General features: G+C 38.2%; 1 protein-coding gene across 1 annotated transcript in view; it reads right to left on the bottom strand.

Annotated features, from left to right (window-relative positions):
* LOC117987029 (uncharacterized) overlaps window positions 1-19158 on the bottom strand; it is a 191278-nt gene that overhangs the window by 60886 nt on the left and 111234 nt on the right. The window lies entirely within an intron of this gene.

The following is a 19158-nucleotide window of genomic DNA, read 5'->3' as shown; positions in this document are numbered from 1 at the left end:
TAAAATAAATCACAACATTGCTCACTACGTCAAGCGGTAATCTTATTTAATCAACTTTTAACCAGACTGAACAGAGTATAATGTATGGAAATAGTAGGTAGGTAAATATTGGCTTCTGTTCTACACAAGGGCGAATCATGCAATTAAAATTCTATATAACATACCTAGCTATCATTCAAACTAAAGGTCATAGCTCACTAGAGCCAACCAGCACCTGACCTGCACCGCCTCGCTTCGTGCGGTTAGAATTCTTTACATGGACTTCTATGGACATACACTTACCTACTACATCAACTCCGTCAGCGTCAGTGGATCGCTTCGATCGTAAGCTGTCCACACGTGGACAGCAAATCTGCTCGCATGCTTGCCTTGCATTGACTGCTCCTTGGCAAAGCACGGGTCCCGAGTGGACCGTGCGCTGCCCGCGAGTGATTCACGCTAGAGATATTCGAGACTTAGTGCCAATCGCTGACAGAGTAATCGAAAATTTGTGGACCACGCGATATCCACTCGTTGATCACGCGACGTTCACTCGTTGACCACGCGAGGTTCATTGGTGACGACGCGGCGCCCTCCCTGGATCAGCTGTGGACTACGAGTGGACGCCGAACGACGAGGTGGTGCTGGTTGGGTGCCGGGTGGCTCTAATGAGCTAACCTTATGGCGGTAACATTAAAAAGAAGTTATAAATCACCACATCCCGATGATTGAAGCAATTAGCGAGGTTGGAATCGTTTACCCAACCTAGAAGTATCTGAATTAAAGGCTTATATAACTTTCCTTGTATAAGTTCATAATATTATTAATAGTATTTTTTTAATTACAGGATAGGCATGCGTTTGACGACAATCATGCCTTAAATGAACCAATGAGCGCACTTGCCTAGAAGATGCCTATTCACTCTTGTCTTGAAGGTCCTTAAGTTATAGATACGTGGCAGGAAACTGAGGAAACATGGACGTCGAAGGGAGGTCCAAACCTTAACGGTTCGTATCAGAAGTCAGAACCGTTGAGCAAAAACTGTTCGTGTGAGTAGATAGGATGTCGGCCACATAAGGATGCCAACGCATACGATTCCTCACCGTTCTGTGGTAGTTAATTTCCACAAGTAGGTATAGGGAGTTGCGTAAATAAATAATTATTTAATTAAATTGTTGTGGAAATTTCATACATCACATCATGTATTATTCCCATAATATTTTCCAGTCTCTATTGTTTGAAAAATGTTACATTTCCATTTGAATAATATGAGACCGGAGAGTGTTTTGAGTACAATTACTTAGGTACAATTATATTTTCATTATTATTATTTTGTTTACAAAGTGTGTTTTCAAGTGCGATTATGTATCAGTAATAATGGATGGAACAAGGTTGATTACGATAATTATTTAGGATATCTTTATAATATCATTTCACATTTTACTAGTTTAAGAATAATTAAAACCCAAACCAAAATCGGAAGGCGAAAATTAAAATAAATCATGTTGGTTGCGAATACAGAATTTTAGAGAAATATGTTCATAAGATAAACGGTATAATATGGTGACCAATTTACAGCAACTGATACGATATTGCATGTATCGAAAAAACTATCACGTTATTTTCAGGCTACTTTAGGAAAATATACAACGATATCGTCTGGCAAAACTTTCAGCCTGGACGTCTTCTGACTTCTTCCACCGGAGCGATTGCTGCTATTCAACTGCTGAGCCTTTGATTTCTACAAGCTTGATAAAATAATAATAAATAAATAAAACAAGTTATCGTCTGCCAATGCACGATAAACTAAAAGCCTGAAAAAAGTCAGATAGTCTGGACAGACAAATATTTGACCGGACACGATGAGTGTAAAAAGCCAAAGCGGCCGGACGCCTGACTATTGACAACACTGACAACCCTATGCAGCAAGTAAGGAAAAATATACGTATAATTAATTTCTAGTTCTCGTAATTTGCTGTCCTGACATAGCATACAAACAATCCTGAATTATAGATGTCCACAGCTAGATATAGGTCTCTTGTAGGGACTTCCACTTGCCAAGGTATTGCGCTCGCCTGAATCCAGCGGGTTGCGAAGCTGAAGTGGCAATGGGCCGGGCATATAGTTCAAAAAAGCGATAGGTATAGGTTGGGGTTCCAAAAAGACGACCTCTCACTGGAAAGCGCAGCGTTCGAAGAGCCCCCACTAGGTGGACAGACGACATCAAACGAGTGTCACATGAATAAATAAATTAAGTTCAATTTATTACATAGTTCCTTAGCATAAAGTCAAATCAAAGGCGGTTGAAATGAACCCTTTGTAGTATCGACATTTTATTAATTGAGTTTTGAAAGTAGGGCAATCAAATCAAGGGCAATAATTTGGCGGCTTTACGTCCCGGTTTAATTAATATCCAAATTAATGTCGGCGTAGGTAAACTATAAATAGGTAAAGAAGGAATGGGTGGCTAAATTACGTATGAAAATGTAATTAAGTACCAGCATTTATGGCTGGCTTTCACTCTTACTCAGCATTTGCTTTCAGTGGTTGTGCAATGAGAAACCTGGAAATTATTACGCAGAATATTGTTTAATACACCTATTACTAGAAAGAATCATTGTACCGTTTTCTTTAGTTAATTCATTCATAGCTCCCTAGATGACGCTATATAGGTGTTGCATCGCGGCAAATCGCGCGCACACACGCTCCCGTCATAGGAGCACCTGTCAACGCCATATGTAAAAAACGCAGTCTGAAAAACGACACGCTAACATCCGCTCGCGCGCAGGCCACCTATGGCCTTGCATTGGTACCAGCACGAAAATCTAGAAACGCTCTCACGCATCCCTAAGGCTGATTCAAGGAGTCCTGGAGAATTTCATAAGAACAGGTCAGTGATTTCTTCCTTGTATATATCTGTTTTAGGCATTATTTTGTTGTTTTTTCTAGGTCTTTTGTTGCACATACCATCGCCGCTAATTCCATACTATTGCAGTATAATTATTATAATTAATTTCGCACACGCACCCAAGGATCAGTGACTATTTACACGTCGCCGATCCATTATATGGTCCATTCGAACCTAGGATATTGTTTCTAGTCACATAATATATACTCGATTTACGTAAATTACTCGTAACGCATTGTCTGTTCTTTGTTAGCCGCCATCTTAGCTAACATTTTATTTGTGAACTATTGCTGTTAATTTGTCGTTAAAATGGACAAATTAACGTCGCATTTAAATATTTTAATTTGCAAAAAGGAAAATCTATTTCAACGAATGAATAGGTTATATGAACTATCTAAAGGTATTTCAAATTTTGATTCGAGAAAAAATGAAAGATTCTTGAGTGAGTCAGAGACGGTAGATGAACTTCGATCAAAGTTTGAATCGATATTAGACGAAATAAACGTTATTTCGCTGAAATTAGATCCACCAGAACCGCCTAATTATCAGCCTCTTGATGCTTTCGAGGATTTGTATGCGCCTGTTAAGAGAATACGCAATAAAATCTTATCATGTTGCAATGATTCCACAACTACAAGCAACAATGATAGCCAATTTCAGCCTCAAATAAAGCTACCGCCTATTAATATTCCAAGTTTTGATGGAAAAAATGAGAATTGGCCCTTATTTTATGAATCTTTTAAGGCCAATATACATAATAATAGTAATTTAACCGATGCACAGCGCGTTCAATATTTAATTAGTAAATTATCGCACGGTGCATTGCATTTCACTGCAGGTATTGTACCTACAGGGGAAACCTATCATATTATTTGGGATAGTTTGGTAAAAAAGTATCAAGACAAGCGAGCACTAGGCACGCATTATTTAAATAATATTTTTGAACTAAAGAACTGTACAAATAACGCTAATAGTTTAAATACATTTATCGAAAAATTCTCCGCTTCGATCGCCGCTTTAAAACAGTTAGACATTCCAGATCTTACTGATTTTATATTTTTATATCTTGCTTTAAAGAAGATAGATTCGCAAACTATACAAAACTTCGAAATGACGATGCGATCAAGTCAGTCCGACATACCGTCATACACGCAATTTATTGAGTTCATTCAATATCACGTTAAAGTTCTCGAGCGCTCAAATAAACCTACCTATTCTATTAATAGATCGGACAAATCGAATGCTAGTTCTCGAGGTACCTACAAGTCATTTGTCGCGTGTGAGAACAACGAGTCCACCACCTCGACGCAAAGCGAATGCGCACTGTGTAAGGGTATACATAAAAACTTATATCAGTGCAATAAGTATATGGAGATGGAATCGCCGCAAGCGAGATTCGACTTTATTAAGTCTAAGAACGCGTGCGTAAATTGCCTATCTTTATTCCATACTCTTAGTAAATGTAAGTCTAGATCGTCTTGTGTCCGGTGTCTCCCAGCTAGGAAAAAACACCATTCCAGCTTATGTCGAAATAATAATTTGGATACAAACAATAACAATTCGCTGTTAGGACGCACGCACACAAGCACGGCGCCCGCGGTAACTGTGGACGTGTCTCCCGCGCCCGCCTCTCTGACTAGTGTTCAATCCACAAGTACTTCGTTACCTACGCACGCTTCGAGCTCGTTCACTACAAATAACTCGCGTTCGAGCGTTTTATTGTCCACCGCGCAAGTATACGCCCAGCCTTATAATAGTAATAAGAAATTAACTATTCGCTGTTTATTAGATACTGGGTCACAGAACAACATTATTAGTTATAAATGTTGTAAATTGCTTAATTTGCCTATTACTCCCGTTTTTAATTCATCTATTAAAGGTATAGGTTTAAAATCGCAACCAATACATGGTTATGTTTATTTAAACATAGAATCGCGCGTTTACCCTGTTAATAAGTATCATATTAAGGCTTTAGTTTTAGATTGTCTTACAGACAATTTACCGTCACACTTTATTGAAAATTGTGATATAAGCCATGTCAAAGATTTACCCCTAGCAGACTTGGCATGGAACGCACCTGGAGACATTGACGTAATTTTAGGTGCCCAATTGTTTCCACATATTTATCTAGGCGATAAAATATTATCGGGTAGTAACGTCCCGGCCGCCTTATCAACAACGTTAGGATACGTATTAATGGGAGATTACACGCCGTGCAGTCCCAAACATTTGGATGAATCCTCGTTCTCCGCGCTCGCACTGGAGGATTTAGAAACAAATCTTCAAAAATTTTGGGAACTGGAACAAATTAATGAAAAACCGCACCTCAGCCCCGCAGAAACGGAATGCGAGAACTTATACCGCGCTTCCGTCTCTCGCGATGAGAGTGGTCGATACTCAGTCGGTTTACCCTTTTCGCAAAATGCAGCCGAACTAGGTAACTCGCGCTGTGTCGCTCACCGCCGCTTGCTAGCGTTAGAGCGTAAGTTGAAAACGGATCATTCTTTGCGCCTTGCTTATAATGAGGTCATTATGGAGTACATAAAAAAAGGTTACTTACCTGAAGTCTCGGATCGTAGCAATACAGACGAGGGCTATTATATTCCGCACCACGCTGTTATTCGCCCCGAAAAAAGCTCGAGTCGCGTTAGAATCGTGACCGATGCATCGGCTAAAACCGCGGATAGAATCCTATCATTAAATGACGTACTTCATACTGGACCTAACTTACAGGCAGATTTATTTTTACTTTTATTAAATTTCCGATTATTTCCAGTCGCTATGACTGCGGATATAAAGCAAATGTACTTACAAATTGAAATTTTGCCACGCGATCGTAGGTATTTAAAAATCCTCTTTAGATTTGACGCAAATGATAAAATACGCACCTTTCAGTTTAACCGCGTACCGTTTGGACTTAAGTCCAGTCCATATTTGGCCATGCGTACTGTACGACAACTGTGCCAGGACGAAGGTGATCGCTTCACGGACGCCGCAAAAATAGCTGAATCTCAATTATATATGGATGACCTTGTGCATTCAGCTACTAACGATCAAACCGCTATAACATTGTCGCAAGAATTAATCGAGTTGTTCAAATTAGGTTCCTTTGAGTTGATCAAATGGTCAAGTAACTCGTCAACGCTTTTGGACAGTCTGCCAGACACGCATCGCGCTTCGGTAAACTTCACAGACAGCAATAATACCACAAAGGTCTTAGGGCTGTCTTGGGAGCCCAGTGAAGATGTTTTTCGCATGACTATTTCAAAAATCGATCACAAATGCACCAAACGCACAATTTTATCCCTCGTCGCTAGATTGTTCGATGTTTTAGGATTAGTCGCGCCAGTTATCTTGTACGCTAAACTGTTGATCAAATACCTCTGGCTCCAAAAAATCGACTGGGATGAAACTCCTTCCGAAGATATAATTAAAAAGTACTTAGACTTGGTCCACGACTTTTCAGTACTTCCAAATTTAAAAATACCGCGTCACACTGGTATCACCGACGGATGCAGAGTAAATATAGTCGCCTTCAGTGATGCTAGCTTAAATGGCTATGGCTGTGTGATTTATTTACATGTTACTGATGCTCTCGGTAACATACGCGTTAATTTATTGTGCTCAAAATCGAAAGTTTCGCCTACCAAAATAACAACACTCGCTAGATTGGAATTATGCGCCGCGCTTTTAATGTCAAAATTGGTTAAGGTCGTAAGAGATACTTATTCCTCCCGCATTCCTATTGAAGGAATTTTTGCATTTTCCGATTCCACTGTAGCTCTGTCATGGATAAAATCTTCGCCTCATAGGTGGAATACTTTCGTTAGCAACCGCGTCGCGCAATGTCAAGAAAATTTAAACCCACAACATTTTTATCATGTTGCCGGAATCGAAAATCCAAGTGACTGCTTATCACGTGGTATTTTGCCATCGCAGTTACTCTCGCACCCTCTTTGGTGGAACGGCCCAGAATGGCTTCGCGACTCGCCATCGGAATGGCCAATAAATAAGTTCTCGCCTACCAAGGACGATCAATTACCGGAATTCAAATCAACCGCTTTAATAACAACCGATGTTCAATGTGAACAACCGATATTATATGTTTTATCGCAACGCTTTTCCTCATGGAATAAACTTATTCGCTCCGCTTCTTATGTATTACGCTTCGCACGACTTCTACCGCCGACCGGAGAAGTTGACAAATTTAATTCTGTTGAAAACGCAATAATAAAGGACATTCAAAAGGTTCACTTCTGCGATGAAATCACGCGATTAAAAAATAAAAAAATTACCTTCAAAGAAATTGCAAAGGCTAGCCGTGTTTTTAGATAATGACGACATTTTACGAATTGGAGGTCGGCTTTCTAAATCGGATTTACCTTACGAATCGAAACACCCCGCACTTCTTCCGAAACATGATCATGCGGTTAACTTGATCATCGATCATTATCATTCGCGCAATTGTCACACCGGGCCTAGTCTTTTAATGTCCCTTATTCGACAACGATTTTGGATATTAGACGCTAGGACAATCATTAGGTCTAGAGTGCACAAATGTAACACGTGTTTCCGAGTAAAACCCGTGCATCCTACGCCAATAATGGCTGATCTTCCCTCTTATCGTCTGCAAGAAGCGAAAGCCTTTATGCACACAGGTGTGGACCACGCAGGTCCACTTCGTGTAACACCAACGCGCCGCCGCGGTTATCAGTCGCAAAAAGCTTATATATGCTTATTTGTATGCCTTGTGACAAAGGCCGTTCATATTGAGCTTTCGTCAGATTTAACTACTGACTGTTTTGTCATGGCTGTAAAAAGATTTTTAGCACGCAAAGGTCCGATTTCCTGTTTTTACAGTGACAATTCTGGAACTTTCCTTAAAGCCAAATCGCAGTTGAACGAAGTATATTCACTTCTGAATAGTTCCGATTATAAAAATAAGTTAAACCTTGAATTACAAATTAATCGCATTGAATGGAAAAATATTCCACCTCGGTCCCCTCACTTTGGATCTATGTGGGAAAGTAATATAAAATGTGTCAAAACACATTTATATCGAGTTATCGGTAATCAGCTTCTTACTTACGAAGAGTTAGTTACTGTGCTAACGCAAATTGAATGCATACTAAACTCGCGCCCGCTTTGTTTAATATCGTCAGATCCGCATCCTGAAATTTTAACGCCGGCCCACTTCTTAATGTCTACTCCGCTACAATATTTTCCAGCAGCGCCTTTACCTAGCGAACGCCCTAACCTCGTACAGCGAAAAAGACTACTAGATAGCTTAGTTCAGTCTTACTGGAAGAAATGGCGCTTAGAATACTTACACACTTTACAAGTTAGGCAAAAGTGGTGTACACCTGATAGTCCGGTTAAAGTAGGTACGGTAGTTTTAATTGGGCATGATGATTTACCGCCTTTACAATGGCCGCTAGGAATAATTACGAAGGTTTATCCTGGGGCTGATAATGTGGTTCGTGTTGCTCTAGTGAAAACCGAATCTGGCGAATTCAAACGTCCTGTTGTAAAACTTTACCCACTTCCAACGCAATAAACGCATTGTAATTTATAAAAAGTAATTAGAATAAGTAGCTATAGATACCTTAGTGTTTAACTTGATTAATTTGATGTAAATATAATTTCTTTACCGCTATTTTATTAGATTTATAAATAAACTTTATTTTATTTAGTTAGATTAATTATCACTCGCGCAAATTATTGCAATAATTATGAAGTATTGGACTTCGTCAACGCGGGGAGTATGGTTGTGCAATGAGAAACCTGGAAATTATTACGCAGAATATTGTTTAATACACCTATTACTAGAAAGAATCATTGTACCGTTTTCTTTAGTTAATTCATTCATAGCTCCCTAGATGACGCTATATAGGTGTTGCATCGCGGCAAATCGCGCGCACACACGCTCCCGTCATAGGAGCACCTGTCAACGCCATATGTAAAAAACGCAGTCTGAAAAACGACACGCTAACATCCGCTCGCGCGCAGGCCACCTATGGCCTTGCATTGGTACCAGCACGAAAATCTAGAAACGCTCTCACGCATCCCTAAGGCTGATTCAAGGAGTCCTGGAGAATTTCATAAGAACAGGTCAGTGATTTCTTCCTTGTATATATCTGTTTTAGGCATTATTTTGTTGTTTTTTCTAGGTCTTTTGTTGCACATACCATCGCCGCTAATTCCATACTATTGCAGTATAATTATTATAATTAATTTCGCACACGCACCCAAGGATCAGTGACTATTTACACGTCGCCGATCCATTCAGTACCTACCATTAATATATCTTAGCATGTGAAAAATATATGATAGAAAATTTTCCATTAAAATTTTTCTTATAATATAAACATAATAATATTATATAGAGGTACATATGTACCTATATTATAGGTACCTACATAAATTTAAAAGCCACTATCAATGCCTGCTGGCAACAGCGATTACGAGATTCTGGGGCGGAGGACTTATTTCAGAGGGGACATGTACCAGACAAGACAACCTATTCAATTCATTTCAATTTTATTAAAGTCAGTCATCGCATAGAGAGCGGTATTAATTTATAGCTCTAGTGGACCGCTTCGAATTTATCATTTCGTGTACAATTGGCGCGTTGATGAATTTTCAGAATTATCTAGGTAAGTATAGGGTTATGGTCAGAATCAGTTGTGATACAAAAGAATAAACATAGTAGGTTTGCACATTTAACTTCTAAAATCGCAAACAAGCATAATATTTTCGAGCAATAATAGGTTTCGCTCAGGTGCAATTTTTTATTGACGATTTTCTAAAAATCTTCCTTTATACAAACCTTGCCTTGACAGTTACAAATACAACAAAAAAACCTTCTCAAGTGATGATGTTCCAGACATTTTTATTTATACAGATGAAAAATGGTGTACTAAATGCAAGAAATAAAATTTTACAGGAGCAAAAAACTCAATAAATGCTGTTGAAACTTTACTGCACTTAATTGAAAGTTTTGATTAAAATCGAACTTTGAATTCAATTTTAGCACATTTTTAGGCCTTGGCTTGAAAATGAGTTCAAGTTTATATTCAGTGTTAAAAATCACGAGCTTTGGACTGAATTTCAGTGCAGTTTTAGACCGTTTTGCTTTCAAATGAGTTTGGATTTGTATTTGTGGGCCAAAAACGTCTGGATTAAAGAAAAGTATTTTGATCAGAAGTGTAATTACACCGCTTTGTCCATCAGTTCCTCCATTATCATACAAAAACTCAAACCACCGCGATGCGCTGGGTCTATAGAATTAGGTTCTTTTTGTACCCACTAAGAAAGAATTGTCATAAATTCCATCCGAGCGAAGCTGGGGCTTTAAAGCTAGGATAGTTATTTACAAACTTTACGGATGTGGCAGGATTCATTAAATTTTCCATACATCGTTAATATGCTCATTATAGTGCTCTAATTAATACTAAAACGTCCTATTCGAGATTGAGAAAACCAATTTTTATGCGTAGTTTACCAGTACGTCACAAAGAAAAAATTAGGTAATCTTGTCTGAATGTGATGGATGGAAAAAATTGTAAAAATCAGCTATTCTTTACCAGACTACGGCATAGCCAAAAGGAAAGGTTATGAATTTTTAACAGTCTATGTATGTTTGTATCCACATTTTTATCATTTGTATAATTTGTTTGTTTTTGAACAGTTTTATTTAGCTTCACAAATTGCGCAGCTGAACTGGCAATGGGCGGGACACATATTTCGAAAACGATAGAAGTTGCCGTCGCAAGATGCTGGAACGGCGACCTCGCACTGGAAAGCACACGAGTAGACTGTGCTAGAAAGTGCAGCGTTTGGAAGACCCATAGGTGGCCAGACGACATCAAACGATTCGCAGGGAGCTGATGGATTCAGGCGGCGAAGACTGTGACGTGTGAAAGTTCCTACAAGGGAACTATGTCCAGCTGTGGACGTCTATCGTTTGGTATAGAAGATGATGATTTAGTTTTACTTGTTTGATTGAAATGTTGCGATGGATCCGATCGAATTAATCAGTTTTCTTATTAGGGCATTAGGCCCATATTTAGGTATACTCGTAGTTAGCGGCAATGTTTTGGGGTCTCATATTATTATGTCTGGCAACACCAGTGGTATATTGTACTATTTCGATGGGCAACACGTACTGTTTGAAGACTTTTGTCATTAAACACTTAGGCATTTTAGTTCGGCAAATTCTCTTATTATCAATCTAAAACAAAGGTTACATACTCCGCTATACATATTATTATTATTTCAATTTGTAGAAACAATTATGTCAATGCCAACCCATGATTTTCCACTAATACTTACTTAAGCAGCACTAATCTCTAAGTCTGGAATGCATTGAATTAATAATAATATCACGAACTGTATAATCTAGTCACCAGGTCCATTATGCCTGGACAAAGTTTCAATGATTTAATATTACATTATAACTTTATTTTTCCCACAAAAAAAATGTTAATGTTAACATTTTTTTATAATTTATGCTTTAGTTTATTTAGTTATATAGTAGTATTTTTGTCGGTTGATAGCAACAATTATCCAAATTTTACCTGCTATGTTAATGATGTCATCTCCCCATTTTTTAGGGCTCCGTAGTAAACAAGGAACCCTTATAGTTTCACCATGTCCGTCCGTCTGTCCATCCGTTCGTCCATCTTCGGTTAATCTCAGAGACTATTAGTGCTAGAAATCTGTAATTTGGCATGGTTATAAATATTAATCACGCAATAATAAAATTGTGATACTTTTTTTCTCCTCTACCCCATAGTGCAGGGTATCGTTGAATAGGTCTTTTAAAAATACTATGGGTGTGGGAACATCATTTTCATCGATTTCTAGATCCGTTTGTAAAATATGATGTTTTAAAGTGCTAATGTTTATTAGAGTCAAGTGTCCCCCACCTTTATTAGCCAAATGGATATAGGAACGTAAAAAAATTCACAGCACTAGTATATTTAATCAATTTTAAAGGAAGACTATCATGGCTTAGTAAGCTTCATAGGTTAAGGAGTTATATATCTGTTTATCGAGGCTAAATTGTACGTAGATATTATGAGTTGCATATTAATGTATATTATAGTTTTATTGTATCTATGGTATTTGTAATGGATCATAATCCTAATAATATTTTTTCAACTTCCCCTGTGAAGTTGGATTTTATGACTCTTTCTTCAGTTACCATCGTTCTTTGTGGGCCCGTTTGTAGAAGTGAAACGCGAAAAACCATGGAATTCAAAATATCCTCAATATTCATAAATAAAATAAAAGCACTATCCTAGGTCAGCTATAATAATTGTGACTACGGAAGCCTACACTGCGCGTGGCCCGCCACGCACCTGGCCGGTTTTTTATGTCTTCTCTTTTGCTTGTTGTGCCCTGCCATTTTATTATTAGGTAAATCCAACTGTTGTCTCTGTACCTTGTTATACATGCCCTACCCATTTCCATTCTAATTCCGATATCGAAGATAATAATCTTTTAATATGTTGTATTTGGTATAGAATCCAAGTTTCCCAATTCAAGATCCATATTATGTAAATTTCAGGGCAGCCGAAAAACCTCGTAAGTTTCAGCCGTTTTTCAGTATTGAGAGTTGTAAACTCCAATAAACAAAAAGCTCAAATACTTCGAATAGGTTTTTCATGACAAAGCGCGACAGTGAGCTTTTACTACCTGACACTTCTTACTGGGCATATGCTTCACGTTGCAATTGCAAGTATCGGCATCCCACAACATTCGTCGACGCGTCGATGTCTGCTATCGTCTGTGTCCACCCATAGCGCCGATAGAAGAATTTTCATTGTAACAATATCAACTATCATCATCATTAATCCATCACCGACCCACTACTGGGCATGGGTCTCATTTTAGAATGAGAAGGGTGTGGGACCTGGGCCAAGGTGGTGGACTATCCACCACATTGGCCAAGTACGGATTGGAAAACTTCACACACCTTTGAAAATAGCATGCAGAACTCTCAAACATGTGGATTTCTTCATCATGTCGCCGTTAAAGCAAGTGATTGATTAGAACGCTAAGTCTGAAAAGTTAGAAATGCGTGATCGGGATCGAACTCTGGATATCCCGAATAGGAGGCCGACGTCTATCACCGCTATAATAAATTATCAACCGTGTCAAAGTATTAAGGCTTTATTCGACTCCGCCTGTGGGCGTTCATATAGCTATATTATTATCTACTAATGCTGAATGAATAGGTGTATCATAATGACAGAGGGGTTATCATAGACTATGTCATCGGTCTGACTAATGCAGTATACTTTTAGTATCAATTTATCAATAACTCATTTGTATTGGTAAATCTCCCGTGAATCATATTGTTTATTTAACTCACTGAATGCCATTTTTTTTTTAGAAAATAAAATGGTTTGCCGCCATACATTGGCAGCCTGCCTACATAACTTGTAGGTACGCAACCATCAAAATATTAAACATCAACTACGCAAACTACGAGTTAACTCGTAGTTAGCAGTCAATGGGTTAAGAGTAAGAAACCCAGTAAGTAATTACTTACCAAAAAAGATTAATTTTTCAAAGAAATTGTGATCGTAATCACAAGACTACTTTTTACTGGTGGTTCGGTCCAAACTAAGACCTCTCGGTATCCCGCCATTCCCGATAGTTTTATAATGTTAACAGCGCTATCTAATAAAATAATTCTTAGTTTATGTTAAAAATAGTAATTCCCATTAAAAATGAAATAATTTAGTTTCTTTATAATATTCACCTATCTAATTTTAGTAAGTACCTATCTGTTGTTCAAGGACAAGATATAATTGATATTATACACAAGTTTCAGTTTCTAATATGTTGCTGTTTTTGACTTATAGCGTCGAATTCAATCTCCCCTTCAAAGCCGCCCATTGTATGGGAGCCTCCTGAAATAAAGTTTTTTATATTTTTCTATGCAACAGTCGACTGATTTACATATTATGTTTAAATTTGAAGTAATTACATTCAATAATTCAGAAGTCGAAGAATCACAAGTGTCTATGACTTCCGCAGCCAATATTATGAATACGACAGCAAAGGAAATCTAGAAAACCACTGTCATAGATATTACTTAATATTATTTTATTAGTTCCATACTCGAAATAGACAAAAATTAGGTCCTAGAACGTATACAAAATCTCATGGAGTTTGGCTTCTTTTCAAATGAGAGCAAAACTACGTTTGTTTGGAGCGCACGATGAATAAAACCTCTTAATGGATTTCAGTATTGTTGTTGATATTTCGTGTTTAGTTATAGGAAGTGGACCATGGTAGTGTGATGGCAGTGCTCCAAATATAGCTGGGTTTCCCGTGACGTCACGGCTTGTTGGGTTTTAGGCACGTTTTAGGCGTCCAACCCATACCTAACGGTCTCGAGTTACTACAGGCAAATTAAAAGCCCGCTGTTCACTTGCGCCCGCGAACAACGCGAAAATAATATAGTGTGAACGGTGTCGCGGTTTTTCATTCGTCCTTTGCTACATTCCCATCCGAAAGCATAGTCGTCCTCCTAGTTGGGGGGTCTGGAGTTCGATACCGGGCGAAGGTACGTAGGTACGCTCGGTGGTGATTTGGTACACGGAACGTTGTTTTGACACTACGTTGACAGGATGTCGCATCTCTAACATTTAACTTGAGATCTATAGCATTTAGACTTTGTTCAGACTTAAGATACTGTCAAAGAGAGACAGCGTTATATCGCCGCTGGCATAAATCTGTCTCGTTTTAACTGAAACTTAAGTTTGAGCAAATTTAAAGTACGCTCTTTAAACTTCGACCTTAGATCTGATCACGCTCACATGACACTTACTGCTGCTGTCAGCGCCAAAATGGCAAAAACCAAGTTGCTTCATTAACAGTTCGGCACGGTAATCACAAGTCCATACTTGATTTAATAGAGGTCTGTGGTTTCAATATTTTCGCTCGCAGAAGAACTACTTACTACCGGTTCTCTTGAGCCAACTTTAGTTGTCCTATTTGTAACCGTAAATGCCTTTCTTTTATTTTCTTTGCTCGCATTTAGTTTGTTTAGTTAGTCACAGTAGAAAGTGTTGCTAAGTAATTTTTTTAAACATCTGACAAGACGGAAAACCCAATGAAATTGGCAAAAAGTTCACGTGACTGGACGGAAATGAATGAATAACAATATAGGTACACTCTAATCACTAATGGATTGCGTGTCAGAGTTAGCAGCATTACAGAAATGAAATAAAATCTCTATATATAAAAATGAATCGCTAAATGTGTTGCTGATTGCAAATCTCGAGAACAGCAGAACCGATTTCGCAAACGAAGTTCGCCGGGTCTGCTAGTTAGTGTAGAGGTGCAACCTCTGCCGTTACTTGGCTGGCAGCTATTAAGGGGACTCAGTTCGGTGCTTTCTCCATACAAACGTAGGAGGGAAAATACAACAATATTCGATATTGTACGCACAAAACTAAGAATTATATTGATTTATCTCGTCATTATCTAGGTTCAATGATATCTAAAACATTGAAAAAAATATTGATTTAAAAGTTACGAGCCTCAAAAGATTCCTATTTTAGCACTAAATTTATGACAACTTTGGGCGTAAATAAATAAGATTAGAGATATGAAAATTGTAAAACAATTTATCATTAGACGTAGTTTATTTATTCATTAGTTGAAATAACTTTACTTTGCAAACATAAATTCAGTAGTTTTTTCTCAAAAATACTTTTCCTAAACCTTTTTCGCGCGCTTGATTTCAGTGATAATCATCGTGCCTCTCAACTTTCTCATACAATGTCAAGTGAAAAGCAAACACGTTACCCACGTGCGCTGCCAATTTCGGTCGAGCGTCCTGCGTCACCTTAAGATAACTTCGCAGCTGCCACACAACAATATTCAAATTTGGAACGCAGCGGAGAATCCTCCTGGTCACGCACGTTACAAGATTCCACATTCCCTATCATCCGCTCGTCACGTCAACATCTTCTACCATTGTATTATATAAAGCTCGCGAGCCCGTCTGTATTGTACATAACATATCAATTGTAAAGTGTAAAATAAACATCACTATATGTAGCTGGTTCTTCATTGCACCAACCCTTCAGCTACATAATTGGTGACCCATCATTGAGGAACACATCAGCCACATTGGGTACCTGCGTCTACGGTCGAGCCTGCACACTGCTCCCGTACATCTCCGGCGTGCAAGCAACTCAACGCAACAAGCAACGACGTGCGGCCACATTAGCTGCACCCTCTGAACGCGAAAGCTACGAGTTACGACTGCGACTCGACATGGACGCCACAGATGGTGTCCCTCGTGGACGCAATCCAGTTAACTCGACGCGGCACGCTACGCAACCTACCCTGTCCTACATCGCTGACCACAACAACCTCCTGAACCCGACGCGAGGTTCATACGTACATGACTTGTGAGTACATATCCAAGGCGCCCTGAGGAGGGATCCAGGTTTTATAAGGACATTATTTCTTCTGTGCTGAAAAACAATTTCTAACTATAATATTTGTGACATTGCATTTTGTTTTGTGAAAATTATTTTTGAGTGACGTTTTTTTTTAATTTTCAAATTCAGTGAAAAAGAACATTAACATTCCATGAACAATATAGACAATAAGTGAAGTCTCATCATCTCATTTTAAAAAGGGAATTTTTTATAGACATTTTACTTTTTTAGAACAATTTTATTTAGTTATATTGTCATGTCATAATTGCCATTGTATTTTGTAAAATTTTCCTGTCATAACAATTTAAATTTCAGCAATTTATAAAGAAACAGTATTACACGTATGAAGAGGACTAATCTCTCCGTTCCATGGTTCCATTCACAACAAACTCCTACGGACCATGCCACAATTCGTAAGGTTTTCAGCAAAGCTTCCTCCGTGCATTGCGGATCATCTTTTATTTCAAAGTGAAGCAGCTTTTGTGGAGTGCTGTATAGCCTCCGCACACATGTTCCTGTAGTACACTGGGCAGCCTAAGACACGATGTCACTCGTTCGTAAGTCCTTCGACCTTTTCACTTTTCCAGGTTCACTGAGTTTATCGCGCTCAGAACCTCTCTTCAGGTCTGTGTGGACGCGAGTTTGCCAAGGTTCGACGTGAAGAAGATTTGCTCATCATGCGTCTCCTCCGTCATCAACCTTTTTGCACTCCGAACGCTTCATTTATTGTAATTATTTTTTTCCGTGTCACTTAGGCATACAGGTCCACTGCTTATTTCTCTGGTCTTAAGTACTGCCTCCCAGTCATTGTGTACACAATGACCTGAGGTATTACACCATTACCAGATACTGCTACAGAAGACTCAACATTGAGGCAACTTTCAATCCTATTTGCCTTATCATTTTTATCACTACATGTTCTAGTTTTAGGGTTCTTTTCCTTCATTCTAATGTATGTAATACTTGCCTTACTTAATATATTTTTTTTTTCTGTTTCTCACTCCGTAGGGGGGTGATGTAGAGGTGCAACCTCTGCCGTTACTTGGCTGGCAGCTATTAAGATAACTTCGCAGCTGCCACACAACAATATTCAAATTTGGAACGCAGCGGAGAATCCTCCTGGTCACGCACGTTACAAGATTCCACATTCCCTATCATCCGCTCGTCACGTCAACATCTTCTACCATTGTATTATATAAAGCTCGCGAGCCCGTCTGTATTGTACATAACATATCAATTGTAAAGTGTAAAATAAACATCACTATATGTAGCTGGTTCTTCATTGCACCAACCCTTCAGCTACATTAGATATAAAAGGAAAGACTGAGCGACTGGCATAATCAATGTTCAGCTCAAGTCCTTGGGTTAAGAAACCTAAGAAGACAAGCACGGTCTCTCTAAAAGATAGATCCATTCTAAATAAAGATTTTCGAAAATTCGATATAATTAGCAAGGGCGAAGCTCGAAGCTTAGGGTATAGGTATTAGCAGACCTATAACCACAAACATATAAATAAATAAATAAATAAGCCATTTATTTCCAAAAAAAAAACTTTAAAATACATTACTATTTAGATTGGTTGTTTTTATATTTTGGGTACCCATCTTTGGGTGTAGGTAGGCCTCCTCCATCCTGCTCCACTGTGATCTCTCCGTGGCAAGTCTCGTCCATGTCGGTCCTGCTACCTCCTCCTCTTTATTCCACAAACATATTATAGCATATAATAATTAATAGCAGACTTCTGGAATTTCATTTTTCCATTTATTCTTTACCTCATTAATTATTTCGAGGATATTACATTTATTTGCGAAAAGGTATTTACAATAATGGTAGGAAAACACGTTATACGTAATAAAACCGATCAAGTGCTAGTCGGACTTGCACGGAAGGGGTTCCGTACCAATTTACAATATATACCTAATACTATTTCCTTTTTAATTCGCATGGTAGTAGAATGTTTTCTCTCCTCCTTTAACTCCTTTAACTTTTAAAATCGCGATATCTCAGGAATGGTGATTCTTGGGGAAAAAAGTGTAAAAACAACTATTATAGATAACTACATGATCTACAATTTTTGACTGACATATTTTATGTCAAAACTTACCGTTTAGCAAGAAAATGTAAAAACGCATTTTTGTGAACCTTCAATATTTTTTTCACAACTCATTTATAACACTAAACTTACTTTTCATGACTTGACATGACTTCACACAATTCATTTATAACTATCTGATGCCCGCGACTTCGTTTTTAACTACCCTTACCCCTATTTTTTGAGCTAACTTACGGGCTTTAATAATATTATGTACCTACTTGTTTTCATGTACGTATATATTGCCAATCTCGGTCTTGTTTCCCAATTAATATTTTATACGGTCGCTGGTATATAATTTGTTACAGTCGTTTAAATAATTATTTTTCCCGCTGTCCATATTAATTGTACCCTTACAGAGCTGGGAATTTAATTTTGTAAGCATCTCTGTACATGGAATAAAGTTAGCGTTTCCGGGGCAAATCTACATAGGTATAAAGCTATTGGTTTTTATGGCTATCCATTGGTTTACGACCAGCATCCGTTGTTAGGATCCGTATTTAAATAAAAAAGGGAAACTCTATATTGCGAGCTTGCAGGTCACCTAAACCGATCAGACAGTAAAATCAGGATTTTAGTGCACCAGTCGCGAGCCTACTGTTTAAATGTGCACTAAAATTTAGAGTGTTGGAATGTAAAATTCATGTTCTGTCCCTTTTTAGCATTGTTGAAAAGAAAAGGATGCAGATACTCTAAATTTAGTT

The sequence above is a fragment of the Maniola hyperantus genome, chromosome 12 (genome assembly GCF_902806685.2).
Source record: "Maniola hyperantus chromosome 12, iAphHyp1.2, whole genome shotgun sequence".
Classification (NCBI taxonomy): Eukaryota; Metazoa; Arthropoda; class Insecta; order Lepidoptera; family Nymphalidae; genus Maniola; species Maniola hyperantus.
Note: the sequence above shows the minus strand (reverse complement) of the source record. Positions and strands in the feature narration are given on the sequence as shown.